Genomic DNA, 18,334 nt, shown 5'->3' on the forward strand with positions numbered 1-18,334 from the left:
GTGCAAAATCAAGCGATTCAACCCACATTCATCAGTTGTCCAAAGTCTATGCCATAACAATATTGGGGCAGTCTTTATAATGTCCTCCAAATAAGGTTCCCCAAGTTCTGCATGGCAAGCATATGTGGAAGCACTTTTTGGGACGGCTAGTAGGTATTTCATAAAAAGATTTTCCACCACCTGTAATGATGGCACGTTTGCGTGGCCCCACAAACCCGCGCCATATGTCGCAATTGCTACACAAGTAGCTTTGTACACATTTAACATTTCCCCAATAGGTCTCCTACCTACTTTATGGCTAAAGTTTTTTAATGCCATAATTGATTTGCAGTACAATAGTTTCCTAGTCTTAATTGTGGTGTTCCATAGACCCGTACAATCAAATAAAACTCCTAAATAGGAGAAATATGGAGAAAAAGCAACTGGGGAAGTCCCAATAAAAACAACCTTTTTCTTTCTGTGTGCACCTAGACCACAGTTCATGGTGAACGTTTTTGAACAATTTATCCTCAGATCCAACCCTGCCATAAAATCTGCAAAGGAAGTGACTAAGCTTTGCATGGCCCACGGGGTTCTGGCCATCAGGACAGCGTCGTCAGCATACAACAGGGTTGGAACTGGTCTTTCATTCACCATTGGCATGTCCCTACACTCGTTCAATAGAGTGTTCTTCACGTCATTGGAGTGGAATGGAGTGATGATTTGTAAAGCGCGTTGGCTACCCAGGAGCGTCCCAGCGCTGTAGGGAGCTTGAACTGATCCAGAGAGGTGAGAAGAGAGAGGCGGAGTGAGGTTTTAAACCGAAGTTTTGCTGAATAGCCAGGTTTTGAGAATTTTCCGGAAGGTGAGGAGGCTGGGTTCAGATCTGATGTGGAGAGGGAGGGAGTACCAGATCCTGGCTAGGTTGTAGGAGAGCGAACGACCACCACATCTGGCCTTCCTGATGCGTGGTACTGAGACGAGGTGGGAAGTCGCGGATCTGAGAGAACGGGTGGGCTGGTAGGCTTTCACAAGGGGGGAATTGATGGGGGGGACTGTTCCCCAGTAAGAGCGATGTGCAATGCACATGCTCTTAAATTCGATTCTGGCTCTCACCGGGAGCCAGTGAAGGTCTCTCAGTCTGGCTCTTACTGAGGTTCAGCGAGGAATATCCAGGAGAATTCTTGCTGCACAGTTTTGAATAACCTGGAGTCTGTTGAGTGTGGATTGGGGTGCTCCAAGGTATAGGGCATTTCCACAATCAAGGCGGGAGAGGATCAATCCTTGAACCATAATTTGTCTCGAGTGGAATGGAAGGAGGGAGAGAATTTTGCGAAGCAGTCTCATCAGCCCAAAACAAGTGGCAGCTAGCTTGGTAGCCTGATGGTTGAAGGAAAGGGTGTGGTCAAGCCAGATGCCCAGGCTCTTGATTTGCTCCTTTGGTTGCGGGGGATTACCTAAACAGAGCGGCCAGATGGGGTCAATAGTTTTTGCGATGTTGTTTCCAAGGAGCATTATCTCTGTTTTGTCCCCGTTTAGTTAGACACAAGAGCCAGACATCCAGGTGGCGACTGCTTCCAGGCATTTGTGTAGGCTGTGATGAGAGTTTAGGGGGAGGTCCAATGATACCACTAGCTGCGTGTCATCCGCGTAAGAGACGATCTTCACACCAAACAGGCGGACAACATCAGCTAGGGGGCGCAGATAGACATTAAAAAGGGTAGGGCTCAGGGAGGAGCCCTGAGGTACTCCACAATTAAGGGGTCTACTGGCAGAGGAGAAATCCTTCTCAAAAACCCTGAAGGATCTGTCAGTCAGGAAAGATCTCATCCAGCTGAGAGCAGTCCCTGACCGTCCTATTCCTCCAAGACAATGGAGTAGGATGTTATGATTGACAGTGTCGAAGGCGGCACTTAGGTCGAGTAGGACGATGGCCATGGATCCACCATCGTCCAAGATCCTTCGTGCCTCCTCCGTCACTGCAATCAGTGCCGTCTCCGTTCCGTGACGGGGCCTAAAGCCGGTCTGGGAGAGATCTAGGATGTTATTGACTTCTAAGAAGTCGGTGAGAACGGAGTTGACATGCTTCTCGAGGAGTTTACTGAGCCATGGTAGGAGGGAGATGGGACGGTAGTTGGCGGGGTTAGATTGGTCAAGATTAGGTTTTTTTAACAGGGTTTTGACCATTGCTCTTTTCCATAGAGGAGGGACAGTACCAGTATAGAGTGAGGAATTGAGCAGGTCTAGGATAGTGGGCGAGATCAGATGTGTCATTAATATATAATGTGAAGAAAAACGGGGCCAGGACACAGCCTTGGCGTACTCCCTTTGCAATATCAAAAGATTCGGTGCATTCGCCATTTTTCCCATATCTAACTCTAGCGGATGCACCCATATAGAGTTCCCGAAGGAAGTTAATAATTGAAGAATCTACCCCCAGTTTACCCATAACCAGCCAAAGTTTACTATGTGAAACACAGTCAAATGCAGAAGTTAGATATATAAAAGTTAAAAACATTCGACCCTCCTTGGCTTTTGTGTATTTTTCTATTAAAATATGCAAATTCAAGCATTGTTCAAGTGTACCAAGGCCTTTCCTAAAGCCATACTGTAAATTGCTAATTTTCATATTATCATCCGCCCAGGTTTGTAGTCTGTTTAAAATTACCCGTCCGATGACCTTGATAGTAGAATCCAGGAGTGATATTGGGCGATAACATTGGCAACTATCTCTATTGCCCTTTTTAAAAATGGGGACTATCAATGATTCACACCAGGATGGGAGAAGTCCATACTGAAGTGTAGCATTAAAAAGTCGTGTGAGTATCGGGGCCCAAAGTTCTTTTTTATTTTTGTAAAGGTCTACCGGAACCCCATCCGGGCCCAGAGCCTTACCTCCCATACTTGCATCAATACATGCAGTTACTTATGTTACAGTAATATCAGGGACCAGATTAATCTCTGAGTTGTAACAATCTCCTGCTAAATCTTTCATAACTGCACAGTCCTCCTCCTGAGTCTCAGAAGCATACAGTTCTGAAAAATGTTTCACCAATTCTTTCTCAGATATTGCTACTTCTAATGTAGCAGTAGTATTATAATTAAAATGGGGAGAGTTAACTACTTTCCAGAAAGATGCCATATTTCTGCATAATGATGCTTCACATAGGGCGTCCCATGCTTCTTTCTTTAAGATATCTTTCCTCCTTTTTAAGGTCTGCTTATAGGCGTTTCTACAATCTCTAATTAAGGAGGTATCCTTAACTTGGGCATGTAGAGCATGTTTTAATTTTGAATAAGCTTGGGTACAGGTAGTGTCAAACCACCCCTTATGGGCCTTCTTGCCACCATTTGTATCAGCCCATAATAATTTCTTAACTTGTACAATAATCGTTAAGAAATTCTTAATTATTTCAGAGTCAACAGTGTTCACATCTGTGCAGGCATAGAATTACGGCATAGTACTTTTAACTAGTTTTTCCAGGAAGTCGTCCGGGACAATCTTTGTCCATTTCAGAGAATAACCATTCCTCCTGGCCAAAGATATGTTATCTACCAGTGTTTTGGGCATGTCCTTTCCACTTGGTACCTTTAATCTGCCTTGCAAGACTAAACTATGGGGAAAATGATCGCTCAGTGAATTGTCTAAGGTGGAGAATTCCTGGATCATGCCCCCGTGTTTAGCCGTCATAATTATATAATCAATCGTTGTATTCGCCCCCCTACCATTAAAAGTGGGGAGAAAAGGGACCTCAGGGCTAATCAGACTATTTGCGAAACTCGTATCACACCCAAATATCTTTTCGTTCAAATAATCCCCACACTTAGGGAACCTCCGCATGGCGGTCACATCCTCTATTTTTAACATTGCCGCGGGTGCAGCTTCAAGCTGCACCCACGGCAATGTTAAAAATGCCCGCATTGAACTTGCATGCAGAAAGAGGCAGGCACCGCGCGGTGCCTGCCGCTTTCTGCATGCAAATGCAGGGGGGTACCATAGGTACCCCCCATGTGCACCCCCCACCCCCCCTTCACCTAGGGGGCCCGCAACGGGCCCCCGCAGTGAAGTTCCGTATGCTTTTCCACGGCGGAAAACCCGCCGCGGAAAAGCATAACTCACTGGCCATCCTAATATGGTGGACGGTGTCTGGTAGACACCGTCACCATATTAGAGCTTTTCCGCCGCGGTTGTAATCCGACCACGGCGGAAAAGCTGCGGACAGAAACCAGGACCCGCCAGCCATCCTAATGTGGCGTGGGACTTTGGTCAGTCCGCTGCGGTTTTTCCGCATCCTCGGGGCCGGCGGTGGCTTCCGCCGGCCCCGAGGATGCGGAAAAAACGCAATCGTAATGACCCCCTTAGAATGTTCAAAGTGACTAAGACTGATGTCTTTGTCCAGCGTTACACCACATGTTCCTAATTCACCTTCCATGCATAATGAACAATTATAGTCTCCTGCCCATATAACACAGACCTCTCTTAGTATTTCTTCTACCATAGATTTAATATGACCCCTAATGATTTAAAAATGATATCCACATCCTCTCCCGGGATATTATTATAAAAATTTACTAAAACTAAAGAAAACGTTCTATCAATTGTAATTTTGATAATATGATAATACATGTTGTTAAAAAGCATTTCTACCTTAGTACATAAAAGCATGTTAGAAATATAGGTGCATAATCCTCCTTTAGCCCTACCGTGGGCTGAACTAATTGCCGGAGAGAAATAAGTTCTAAAACCATTAACATGTTCTGGTTCCGTTGTCCAGGTTTCTTGGAGACTAACAACGTCATAGATATTTAACAGGGTTATCCAATTTTCATTAACTTTTTTTGACCTTAACCCTGCGATATTCCAGCTCAAGAAAGACCATGATCCACTATTTGTTTGACTACATAGGATATCCGTATTACAGCTAGGCTCTAAAATAACCTCAGTCGATGGGTAATTAAGTGGGGTGTCAGTGTTTATAGACACTTGCTCTTTGCTCACGTCACACACCCTACCTAACTCCTCTTTTTAGTTCACTCATATCTACACTTTGTTCATTAACAACTGGACATTGGTCACAGAATATAGAAGACTTTATAGAGTTACTAGACCAGATATCTATATTACGTCAATCAATATCCTCTAAACCCTGCATAATGTGGTATCGATTTGATGTTAGTATATTGTAATTATCTCTGTTTCTAGCCCTAAGCTCCCCTAGGTGCCAAGAATTATAAATAGTCGTCATAGGATTCATGGATGGGTAAAAGTTAGACAGATCCAAAGTTTGAATCCCGCTATACCCACCATGATTATTCCTATCACAAATTAATCTAACTGCACGTCTATCTCTAAAGTTGAAAATTATGCAGTCCCCAGGGCAATCTTTTTGTCGGTGTCCAATCCAACTTACTCTGCGAACATGCATGATTTCAGCTTGTACGTGCCCGGCAAGGGTCTATTGGTATTTAACCAGAATACTACCTTGTTCTTAAGTTCTGCATAAGTTTCTCCTCTATCATTTTTTAGCTCTGGGACCCCCGTCATTATCACAGTATAAGGCATGGACTGTGGTGGGAGATCAATATGTGTATAATTACCCTTCTCAATATCACAGCTGTTCTTTTCCGCGTCTCTGTCAATGGGATCCCTAGTCTGTTCCCTTCCTGTCGGAGCCTTTCCTATTTCTCCCTAATCCCCCATTCGTCCAAAATTTATATGGGCCTGTACTTTTGTCCCTACAGGAAAGGTATGCCGAGACTGGGAGTTATTACCCTTTGCTTCTAGTTTAGCTGGCTTGACAGGAAGTTTTTGGACCCCACTAGCTGTATTTAGGGCAGTGTACATCAGCAGATCTAGTATAGATTTCAAGATGTTTCAAACAATCTGAATTCGATATAGCCAATTTTTCTAGGTTTTATACTTTATCTGTTAGGACCTTTATTCTTTCCAGCAACTGTAGGGTAAGAGATTTCATTAATTGCTCTAAATGGGTCATAAAACCCACTGGATTTAATAGTAGTGATTCATGCTGGTCGCTACGCCTCCCTTCATTATACTGCACCTCCTCGCTAATTGAATGGACTTGGCTCTTGTCCTCTTTTTGTTTCTGTGCAATGGGTGGTTTTTCCTTACAGTTGCCTTTAGCTTTTCCCCTACATTTATTAACGGGCTGTTCTTTTCTGCTAGGTGGATGTCTACCTTTAGATTTTTGTCCTCTAATTCTTTGTACAGGGCTTACATTATTTGCTGTGTTTATTAAATTAGGGTCCATGGTAGAACTGGCATCAATCCCCTCTACATTATCTGAATCATTACTTAGAAGTGGGGGTTCTTCCTGTATCTGTAGTGGCCGCAGGGTAGGTGTCATTGAAAGTCTGCTAGCCCAAGCGAAAGTTCAAACGATGAGTTTTGTTGTGGAAAGGTGGCACCATTATTATCCTTCCTAGGTAAGTCTGCATAAGAATCGATAGGAATGGACTCATGGGAATATGCCGTTGTTGTGGAGGTATTTATATCTTGAGTCAGTAGATACACACTAGGAGGAAGTGAGAGACGCCTCTCAGTACTCTCAATTGCTGTTGCAACCACCCCAATGGTTTTCTGCAACATCCTACTGATTGCAGTTAGGCTAGAAATTGGAGTCGTGGTGTGGGTTTTCTGCCTAGAGGTTGAACAGTTGTGCATTGGAGTTTTTTTACCCGTATTTCAAGTTTCAGCTACAGGCACAGAATACAACAAAATACCTTCAAAGTTACAATGCAACTGTCCCGAAGCAAAACCAAGATCTGTGGGCCAGCCCGGCCTCCTCCGGCCCCGGATGGCCACAGATGGGCCCGCCCTTGACCCGGGCTTCACCCGGGTGCTCCCGCGATGAGGAGGAAGCCGCGATGTATTTAGCGCCTCCAGGCGTGGAAGTCACCGAGGGTGGGTGGGCGGGGATGAGCCAGCAGGAATTATGGGCTTTGGAGTCCCCCCGCTCAGCGGCCGCTTGATAGAACTGGCGGCGGCGGGGGGGGCAGCAAGCAGGGTCCCAGCGCTCACAGCGCGATGCAGCAACACAGCGTCCGTGGGGATCCGGGCTCAGCAGCAAAGAATGCTCCAGGGACACAACAGAAGGGTAGGTTACACCTCTAACAAACCTCATGTACATGATCACATCTGTAATGAGTAATGGTTACATGACAGAGGAGTTGTCATGGCAAGTTCTGCTTTTAACTGAAAATATAACAACACATGGTGGCATATCTAATGCAAGTAGCAGAATATAACACAACACTATACAGAAATCAACTTAACAACTCAATTAAATCACTGCTTAACAAAACAAAATTGAGAAAATAGTATGGAACATAACTACCGCAGTATAACACAACATGCAATAATGCAGCAAAAAGACACAGTAGCATGAAAAATGACACAACACATCACCCATAAAACACAATTCTGCACAGAAAATATATTTGTACATTCTTGTCACATATTTCACCTCCAGAATCACTGGTAAAAGGTGTGTGGAGTAAGTATTGCCTTAATTTACTATCAAGGACATGAAATAATGACAGTGTAAAATGTTTTCTGATCTGGATTTGTAGTATAGATTCCGCAATGTTTAGCTAGAAATCATACAAAAAGCAAGGGAACATCACTATTTTCCTAGTTGATTGCTAAATAGAAGAGAATATAATATTCTGTTTGGATGACAGTCATGCAAATAGCAAAGGAATTATACTATTTATGTCCTGGCCTGTTTTAAATTATAGGCATTGTGCAAATTGCGATCTCGCTAATTGCGAGATCGCAAAAACGTGAAGTCGCATTTTGAGCACAGTGATGACATCACAACCAGGAAGCAGGCAGTTCCCTCCCCCATTGAGAACACTGAGGCAGACCTTGAAGTAGCACCACTCAGAGCTCCTCACAAACCACCTCCAGTCTTTGAATTTAGGACACTGCACCTTGCAGCAATGGCACAGGAAGCAGCAGCAGGGCCCAGTGACACCGGGCGCAAGCGCAGGATAAAATTCTCAGAGCAGGAGCTGGAGCACCTAATCAATGGAGTTGTCAAAGACCACGAAAAACTGTTTGGCAAGGACTCCAGGAGGATGTCTGAGGCCGAGAAACGGCGACTGTGGCTGCGTATCCGCGCCAGAGTGAACGCAGTAGGAGTCACACAAAGGTCCTACAGTCCCTCCCAACACCCCCTTGGAGGATCGTGTGGAGGACACACTGCAGCCTGAGGCATGTGTTGGGGTAATCCGGCTGGACTCATCCCGACCCACCCAAGAAAACTAATGTAAGTGCCATGCGACTGCGACCCTGTCCCCTAACAATGGCCATGACCCTATAGCCTCCCATAAGCAACCCCAGTCATGCAGCCCATGCACATCAGAACATCCCTATTGTATTGTGGGACATGTAGTCAGACCACAATGTACAAAAACTCCCATGCAGCCAGACATGTCCCAATGTACGGTTTGCAACTGCCAGTCAGGGAATGTAAGCTAGCATGCATGTAGCAACTGCACATGGCAACGATACATGTTATTAATCTACGTCCACTTTCCATCACAGGTGGTGCAGATAACACCAGCAGTGACAGCGACAGGCTGCAGATAGATGACGCTCCGGAGGAGCATGAGGCTGAGGAAGAGGGAACAACCACACTACCAGCACCATCTGGCCAAGCTCCTGTGCCACCAAACGTCCACCACCTGCAACGTCAGCTACATCAGGCACACCAACATTGCCAGCAGCAAGACCCATTCCAGTGGCACCATCAACATCAGGTGCTGCTAGACCAGCGACACAGCGCACACCCACTGTGCCCAGCCAGCACAGCAGGCATTTCAGGGAGCGGTGCCAGAGTACACCACGCACCGGCAGGAGGGGGGTGGCTGTGCGTGTGGCAGGGCTCTCAATTGAGCGCCGCATGCTGCGCGTACACCAATTGCAGGCATGACACCTAGGTGCAATACACCTGCAGCTGCACAACACAGGCAGGAATGTTGCCAATCCGTCTGATCGCATTGACCGGATGTCCACTGCCATGGAGGCAAACACACCCGTTCAAATTACGTGATAGGAAATGCCACCTCCCAGCTGCCACGTTGGTCCCTGGCAATGCAGCTGCAGATGGTACAATGCTGTGAGGACGTGGCACGTGCCCTCGATCAGGTGACCACTGCAGTCCAGGCCCTACAACCAACTGGCCAAGCCAATGCCGGAGGGGATGACACAAGCGAGGGGACATCGAGTATCAGCAGCCTGTCTGCGACACAGGTCGGTGTCCTACGCCGCAACAGCAGGCCCAGTGCGGGATCACGTGCCCTGCCGGAGGAGGAGCCTGAGAGGCGACTGGGAGCTGCGCGCCAGAGGCGCCAATGACATTTCAGTTCATGGGCAGGTACATGCTGCTGACATAAGCATGTCCAGTTAGTAATATTGAGCAGTATGAAGCAATACTAATCATATGTGACTGATACAATTTATTCCTTATTATTGTGCACAAAACAATAATATTTATTCAAGCATTGAACATCGGACTCATGTCATTATTTCAATTGTCATGCATGAGTGAAGTGTTGGGTGAGGGGAGTGGGTGCACTAAAAACAGTTCATTGTGATGTGGTTGCGCCGTCTGTGTCCTCTTCCGACTCACTGCCAGATATCTCTACAGGTATCCAGCGCTTGGTAGCAATGTTGTGTAGTATAGCACACACAGCCACAATGCGAAGCAGACATCTGGATCGCATTTCATGGCCCCACCAGTCTTGTGAAGTATGCAGAATCTGCTCTTCAGGAGCCCAAATGTCCTCTCAATGCAATTCCTTGTGCGTATGTGTGCTACATTGTAACGCCGTTGCTGCGGTGTTGCAGGGTTGAGGTATGGGGTGAGGAGGTACTCACGTAGCGCATAGCCACTGTCACCTGAATGAGAGGAGCAATGGATGAGTGCCTGTGCTGCGCAGCTACATTGTCACAGTGTAACATTGTGGGGCTAGTGTACTTACCAAGTAGGTGTCCTTCACCAAAGTCTCCCCAGCCAGTCGTGTGTGGAGGCCGCTGTGCCGGAATATGAAGGAGTCATGTGTGCTTCCAGGGTACTGTGCCACTATGTCCGTGATGTATGTCTTAGCATTGCACACCATCTGAATGTTGAGGGAGTGGTAGGACTTGCGGTTGCGGTACATGTATTCCGTTTGTGCTGGTGGGCAGATGTGGATGTGGGTACAGTCAATACATCCTATCACATGCGGAAATTGCGCAACATTGTAAAATTGATGCTTGGTCTCATCCAAGTCCTGTTGACTGGTGGGGAATGAGATGTGGTGGTGTAGCTGGGTCAGCATTGCATCTAGGAAACTCCTGAGGCAGCGGGACATGGTGGGCTGGGAAATCCCCCCAGCAACGGCAACTATTCCCTGGAAGCTTCCAGAGGCCAGTAGGTGCAGGCCGCACAATACCTGGACATGTGTGGGCATGGCATTGGTCCGCCTTGTTGGGTGCTGTTTCAGGGGGTCCAGGTCCTGGATGAGCTTGATGATCATTGGCCCATTCAGGCGGTACTTAGCGTATATTTGCTCTCTGGTTTGGCCCAGCAGGGTGACCCGCTGGCGGAATATCCTCTCCTGGATCCTACGTCTGTTCCGTGCTGCTCGCTGTAGCCGGCGCCGCCTCACCACCATGTAGAGTCCAGGCATTGTGAATTTCATAATGCTGCAGCTGCATCCCTTTAAGTGTGTTTGGTCAGGCCAGCACATGTTGCTGATTGGGTAACGTTTAAAAAAAAAAAAAAATCTCATTACTGGTTACCACCTGATTTGGGTTCTCCTTAAATTGCGCCTCGCAATTAGCGATTTTCGGGTTTTCCGCAAATAGCGATGTTTCTTGAATAGCGATTGGGAATGATTTGCGATTTCGCAGATTTATTCGCAGAATCCGTGGTTTCTCGCATTTACAGAATCGCAATTGGGGTACTACCAGGATTCTGATAATAATATTGCGAATTCGCATTTCTATGTTAGCGAACTCGCAAATTTTGATAATGAATTGCTTTTCTTGTAATTGCGATTGCAATAGCTTTTTCGCAGCTATTGCGATCGCAATTTTGCTTCATGAATCTGGCTGTATGAACTATTTGTTCTGCGAGCATGCAAACTGTCAAGGAACTTCTCTCTTTCAGAGGCTACGTCAAAATAGCAGACATTATGTACAATTGGATCAGCGGCCATGCAAATAGCTAATACAATCTTTCATTTACTTGGCTGCTGGTTAAATAGCAGACATTATATACTGTTTGGCCAGTGGCCTTGCAATTCGCAAAGAAATGTAACAATTTAACCGGCTGATGGCATACATTATGTACTAGTTGGCCGGTGGTCTTTCAAATAGCACAAAGCAGAAATTGTGTACTGTTTGACCAAATGGAATGCAATTTCCAAAGAAACTTCATTTTATTCATCTAGCGGCTGGCAAAATAGTAGACAGTGTGCACAATTTAGCCAGTTGCCATGGAAATAGCAGAGAAATTTTACTATTTACCCAGCTGCTGTCTAAGCAGCAGAAATGATTTATTATTATGACTACTACAGATTTCAACAGGCACTTTCCACCAGGTAAAGCTTCAAACAAGGAGTGAACACAGTTGGCATTCATCTCCTGCTGCAGGTTAGTGCTTAAACTGGCTGAAATGCATTTATACTCAAATAGAGCTAACTCCTAGGTCTAAAGATCTCACTAATCATCGAAGAGAATGTTTGAATGTTTCCAAGCTAATTTGGAAGACATAACATCAAATGGTTGTCCATTATAACATGGGCAAGGCATGGATAGCACATTATAAAGCTGTCATCTGCCTCTCGAAGGCTTTTGGTCCTTTAATTTTACCAGAAAACATTTCTAATGAGGCATATGATTGGATCCTATGCATGAGTTGTTTAAGGCTGTTTATTGTTCTACAGCTATGTATTTGCTCTTACTCATAAGGCCATGGGAATCTGTTGAAGCCAGATATAGCATTACCAGAGGCCTCTGTGTTATCAGATACTTCTTGGCTTGCCCTCCATTTGATTTAACAAATCAGTGCTTTCTGGAAATTAGCAATTCTGGTTCCAGTCACATAAACATATCAGACTAAAACACCTGAAAACAATGATTTGTATAAGCAACGGCTAGAACTGATTTTTTTCAAAGTGGAATGGGGCCATCTGATATTTGGAATGATTGTTTTGAAATAAAAACAAGTGCATAGGATTCCTTATGCAAGTCACCAAAACAGTATTATTGAGAGACTTCATTTCAATTTCACAACAGAAGGAAGATATATCTTTAGAAAAAAAATAGAATATTTGTACCAAGTCAAATGTCAGTCAATGATTTTGTCAGATGCCTTCATAGATATGTTTAGCAAGGGAATATTAAATATGACTAAATTACCTCATGGTTGATAATGAGAATGTCATTCAAGGCTAGTCCATTTGAGCAGAAATTACAGTGGTTCAAGAGGATATCCTGTGTGATCTGATTTCCAGATATGTGATTGTTAATAAAAGGCATCCTCTATCAGGTCCAATTTCACACACCTGAATAATAAGACCTCTGAAGCAGGGAAGACTATCCACCTATCAACCGTTCAATCAGGCGGCTTGTAAACCGTGACTACTCGTTCGTAAAGGTCTCAAGGTGCTGGGGGGACTGCTGGCCCATCTAAGGCACTGGGGTTCAGTCGAAGAGCCAGGTCTTGAGGTCCTTCATGCATTGAGGAAGTGACAGTGATTGCCTGAGGTGGCGTTCTAGGTCCTTGCTGTGAGTTAGGAGGAGGATTTTCCTCTGACTGTGGTCTTTCAGATACATGGGACGATAAGCAGGGCAAGTTGGGTGGAGCAGAGGTCTCTGCTGGGTGAGCGAACTAAGAGGCAGTGGTTAAGATACACAGGTCCTGCGTAGTGTAGGGATTGCAGGCATGTGTGAGGAGCTTGAAGATGATTCTTTTGTTGACTGGAAGCCAGTGGCTGTCTCCCAGTTGGCTGGTGATGTGGCTGTGGTGGGGGATGTTGAGGATAAGTCTGGAGGAGGCGTGTTGAATGTTCTGCAGTATCTTGTGGAGTTTTTGGTTGAAGCTGGCATAGAGTGTGCTGCTGTAGTTGATTCTGCTGCTGATGAGTGCATGGGTGTCCGTCTTTCTGGACTCAGTGGGGATCCACTTGAAGATCTTTCAGAGCATGCTTAGCATATGGAAACAGGATTATGAGACAGCATTTATCTGGCGACTCACTGTGAGTGAGGAGTCCAGGATGATGCAATGGTTTCATGCATGGTCTGTGGGTGTGGCAGGGTTCCAATTGCTGCGGGACACAAGGAGTCGTCCAGGGAGGAGGGGGTGGAGCCCAGGATGAGGACTTCAGTATTCTCTGTGCTGAGCTTAAGGCAGTTGTTCTTCATCCAGGTGGTGACAGCCTTCATCCTTTTTTTGACGACTGTGGGTTCATTGGTGAGGGAGAGAATCAGCTCGGTGTCATCGGCGTAGAAGACGATGTTGAGTCTGTGATTCCTATCAATGGATGCAACTGGGGCCATGTAGATGTTGAAGAGAATGGGGCTCATTGAGGATCCCTGAGGCACTCTACAGCAGATCTCTGTTGGTCAGAGTGAAACAGTGGTAGTCTGACTCTCTGTGTTTGGCTGTTGAGGAAGGAGCAGACTCATTCCATGGCTCTGTTGGGGATGCCAGCGTCTTGTGCATAGGGGGTGGTGAGAGCTGGTATTGAAGGCAGCTGGGAGGTCCAGGAGGATGAGGGCTGCAGTTTGGCCTCGGTGAAGGAGGGTGCAGACGTCATCTATGGCAGCGAGGAAGGCAGTCTTTGTGCTGTGGTTGCTTTGGAAGCCAGATTGGGAGAGGTCCAGGATGTGGTTTGCTTCAATGAACTCAGAGACTTGGGTGTTGCTGACCTTCTTGATGACCTTGGCTGGGAAGGGGAGAAGAGAGTGTCTGAAGTTTTTGAGGTCCGATTGGTCGGCAGTGGGTTTCTGCAGAAAGGGGTTAAACTCTGCATGTTTCCAGTCTTCCAAGAAGGGTTCACAGGTGCTCCAGAGTGGATGCTCTTCATGATCGTGGGGGTGTCATCAGCAGTGAGGGAAGTCCAGCTAATTAGGTTCTGGTAGGATCCAGTGTTGTTGGGTGCAATGGTTGTGGGTGGGGCGGGAGTGTCTTGTGAATCACAGCTGTCGTATATCTCTGTAATCTTGCGGTGGAAGAAGGTGCCAAGGTTGTTGCAGTGGTCTTAGAAGAATGGCATGTTTGCTGGGTCTGGTAAATTCTTTGACCACGGCAGAAAGCTCTTTACTATTGAGTTTGTCGGCGATGATCCTTTCTTGTAGGGCCACTGTCTTTGTTGACTATCAATCAATCAATTTTTAATAAGGATTTATAAAGCACTGCTTATTAACTGTGAGGGTATCCAGGCAATTGGGGCTGGGAGTCTTGCAGCTTATCTGTGGAGGGAAACACACAGTTTTTAAGTTTCTTTCTGAACTCTTGGATGGTGGGTGTTGTTCGGAGTTGCAGAAGGAGTTTATTCTAGTGTTTGGTAGCCATGTGGGAGGAAGCGTGTACGCAGCTCCTTTTGTTTGGATGCGAGGGGTGTGGGCCAGGTGGAGGGATGTATCTGGTTGGTTGGTGGAAATTAACCCTCTGGCTGAGGTAGGAAACCTGACTTGTGAAGGGTTTTGTAGGCATGGGTGAGTAGTTTAAACTGGCACATTTTGTTTACAGGTGTAGTACTTTGAGGTGGGTGTCATGTGGGTTTGTCTCAGGAGGCATAGGATCAGTCTTGCAGCTGTGTTCTTTATGATTTGGAGTATGTAACAAAGTTGTGTGGTGATCGCTACATAGAGGGGTTTGCCACAGCCCAGGCAGCTAATGATGAGTGACTGGGTGACCCCCACAGAAACCAGGGAATTCTTAGTTTTAGGAACAGATTCGCCCCCTTTATGTCTTTAGATGAACAGGATTGACTGGAGAGCAATAGAACCCCTATTAGGGTTAGACACTGTGAAAGGGGTTGATCCCCCAATATTTCCCAGACTGTTTTATTATCTCACTACTCAGCAACGTATGTAACCAGTAGCAATGTGATGGGCCCCCTGGGTGGGACTCCGACGGACAATGTTAGGGAGCCCTACACCCCAGGAAATGTGTTAGGACAATTGGCTAGACTTGCAGGGAGAGTAGAAGTGTGAGGGATGGAGTATCCCCCTCCCTGCATCCTCAAAGAGCAGGGAATACTTCTACCTCACCCGAGCCCATTGAGGACACTATTGGTGCAAGGAGAGTGGACAATAATGCCGCTATACCAGACCCAAGAGAGTCACAAACGCAGGAGGGGATAAGATTAGTATCCTGGAATATTGCCGGGTTGGCAGCAAAATTTGATAACCAGGAATGGCTGAAGTATATCACCAGGTTTCAGGTAATTTGTTTGCAGGAAACCTGGGTGATAGATTAAGCGCTTTTCACCTAGCGGGGTATAAGTGTTTTGCTGTGCCTGCACAGAAGGCATCCTCGGGGCGAGCCATGGGAGGACTTTCTGTATATGTAAACCTGTTTGGACCAACCTAAATTGGCACACAAACAACTTGCAGGCCCTTGGGTGGCATACAAATGGGTCGAACATGATCCTAACCAATCTGTATAATGCAGGTGTAGTTAAGGGGAGGGGACCCACAATGAGTGAATTAGACAAGTGGTTAGGTGTGGAGATATCGTCAAAGAAGGGAGCAGCGGCACCGGTGGTGGTAATAGCTGGTGACTTTAACTGCTACCTGTGCCCTCACCTGATACCCGTTACCGAGGATTGGTCCCGTTGCAGGTTGGAGGATGGCCCACACTTTCAAAACTCTGGAGAAGGGATAGATCTGGACAGGCTTTTGAAAAGTCACTCTCTAGCACACACTATGGACCTTGTGGCTACAGGAAGTGGAGGGGAGGTCAACCCAACCTTCAAGGGCAGAGGATGCCACTCCATTATAGATTACGTGCTGGTGTCCAGCCTATTTAAGGGCTGGATTAGAGGGGCAGAGATCAAATGGAGTATATTCAGCGATCACAACCCCCTATTGCTGGTTATAGAAGATCTGTATCACAGAAGGCCTAGGAGAGGTATAGGGGTAGCCAGTATGGAGAGAGTAATTGACCAGGGGAGGAGCCTCATAAGGACAAAAATTGATGGGGATGCTTTTTACAAATTGCTTATGGAGACAGGGAATGAAATGATAGGGGTATGTCTGGATCTTTTGGCAGAGGGACCCGCCATTGTCAAAGCATTTGAGGAAGTGGTGCATGTAATAGATGGTTTCTTAAAGACCACTAAGCAAGGAAGAATAAACACCACCCCCAGATCGTTTGACAGCGAATGTTCCCGGGCACAGAAAGCGCTAAAATTTAGCCTGAAAACTGTGCCCAGGGATAAGACGCGCATTATGTAGTGCAGGATAACGTATAAAAAGGCGATTAAGTGTAGGAAACACTCCCTTCAATTCCAAGCCTGGGATGATTTAAGGGCCGCCGCAGACAGAAGGGACCTTACGGAATTTTGGAGAATAAACCTTGTTTTCAGGATTCCAACGCCCCAGAAATTGGCACAACCATTCTGCCAGAACAATGGTATGATCATTTTAAAAATCTGTATAATCATACCGTGGAGGTTAGCAAGGATGACCAGAAGGGACTCCGGTGGGTTACCATGATTGAATTCTCATTAGGGGAAGTGGTAGCAGGCATCCAGGGTTTAACAAAAAACAAAGCGCCAGGGCCAGATGGTATCCCTCCAGACCTATACTTGAGTAACGTGGACCTGTGGGCCCCAATCCTCGCCAGAGTGCTAAACGCAGCGGTCGCAACTGGCCTCCCGTGCTCATGGTCTTCGGCAACAATAGTTCCTATCTTTAAAAAAGGGAATAAGGACAACCCTCAGTTCTACCGTCCCATTTCGTTGATCGATGTGACGGCAAAAGTATTGGGCCGAGTGGTACTCAAGCGTCTTTTGGTCTGGGCTGATGAACACCAAATTATCACAGACACTCAGTATGGGTTCAGGTTTGGGAGCAAAATACACCATAGCTAGCAATGAGGCAGTTTACTTGGGGTTTATGGACCTCACCGCAGCTTTTGACCATGTCAATAGAGAGAGTGGCCCTGATGTCTAGATTGGGGGTTGACCAGGGCCTGGTTAATATCTTGAGATCATTGCACTGCAATACTACTGCCAATGTGCATTTTAATCTGGAAGGGGGCACTACGGCACCATTTGCATGCAATAGTGGGGTCAGACAGGGATGTATCCTGGCCCCGTTTTTGTTCTCGTTATATATTAATAACCTAGACCAGGAATTAGGCAAACTAAAAGTAGATTCCCCCCGAATCGGTTCTCGCCCGGTCCCTGTGCCGTTGTACGCAGATGATGCGGTCCTCCTAGCCCGAACCCCCAAGTGGCTGCAGTGCCTCATTGACGGGTTTGTTAGTTTTATGGATACCTTAGACCTGTCGGCAAACCTGACTAAGTCGTATGTCATGTTAGCGGGATCTAAACCCTGTAAGACGTTCTCATACAAAATAGGCACATACACCTTAGGACAGGTACAGACCTTCCCTTAACTTGGTATGTTATTTGAAGGACTTTTAAATTTAATATTTTTAATTAAGGAGCGGTGTTCCAAACTAGTAGCCTCGACTGGCGCGATCATGAATTATGGACGCAGGCTGGGCCGGTGGTCACCAGAACAAGTTATGAATTTGTACAGCTCAATTTGCTGCTCCAAAGTGGTATATGGGTCCGAAGTCTGGGGCTTTGCTAGCACTAAACAAATACAGATAGAGGAGAACAAATACTTGAGAAAAATCCTAAAAAACCCTCAAAGTACTCCCGCTTACATCATTCATGAAGAACTAGGAAGAGTATATATTAAGGACCTGATAAAAGTCAGACCCCTTATGGCCTGGCTAAAGATCTGGTCAAATACTGAGGCAGATCTGAGTAGACAGAATATTTTAGACTGCACAGAAAGGGATAAAGGAATGAGTATTCCATGGCTAAAATATGTTAAGTCTACATTTGAGGCAATTGGTTGTAAGAACCTTTTTGCCAACCCTACGGAAATCATTCCCCAGGATATTAAGAGAGTTAGAAAAATCTTTCTGGATCTGCTAGCCTCACATAGAGCGGCCAAGGAAGAAACTAAACCTCAGTCTGTGCAAACAGAATAGTGAAAACTGTGGAAAGAACGAAGAACCTTACCTTGCTCTTATGTATAACGCCCAGGATAGATTTGTAATTAACCGTTTTAGGCTCAACCTTTTAA

This window comes from Lissotriton vulgaris, chromosome 3_1 (assembly GCF_964263255.1).
Source record: "Lissotriton vulgaris chromosome 3_1, aLisVul1.2, whole genome shotgun sequence".
NCBI lineage: Eukaryota > Metazoa > Chordata > Amphibia > Caudata > Salamandridae > Lissotriton > Lissotriton vulgaris.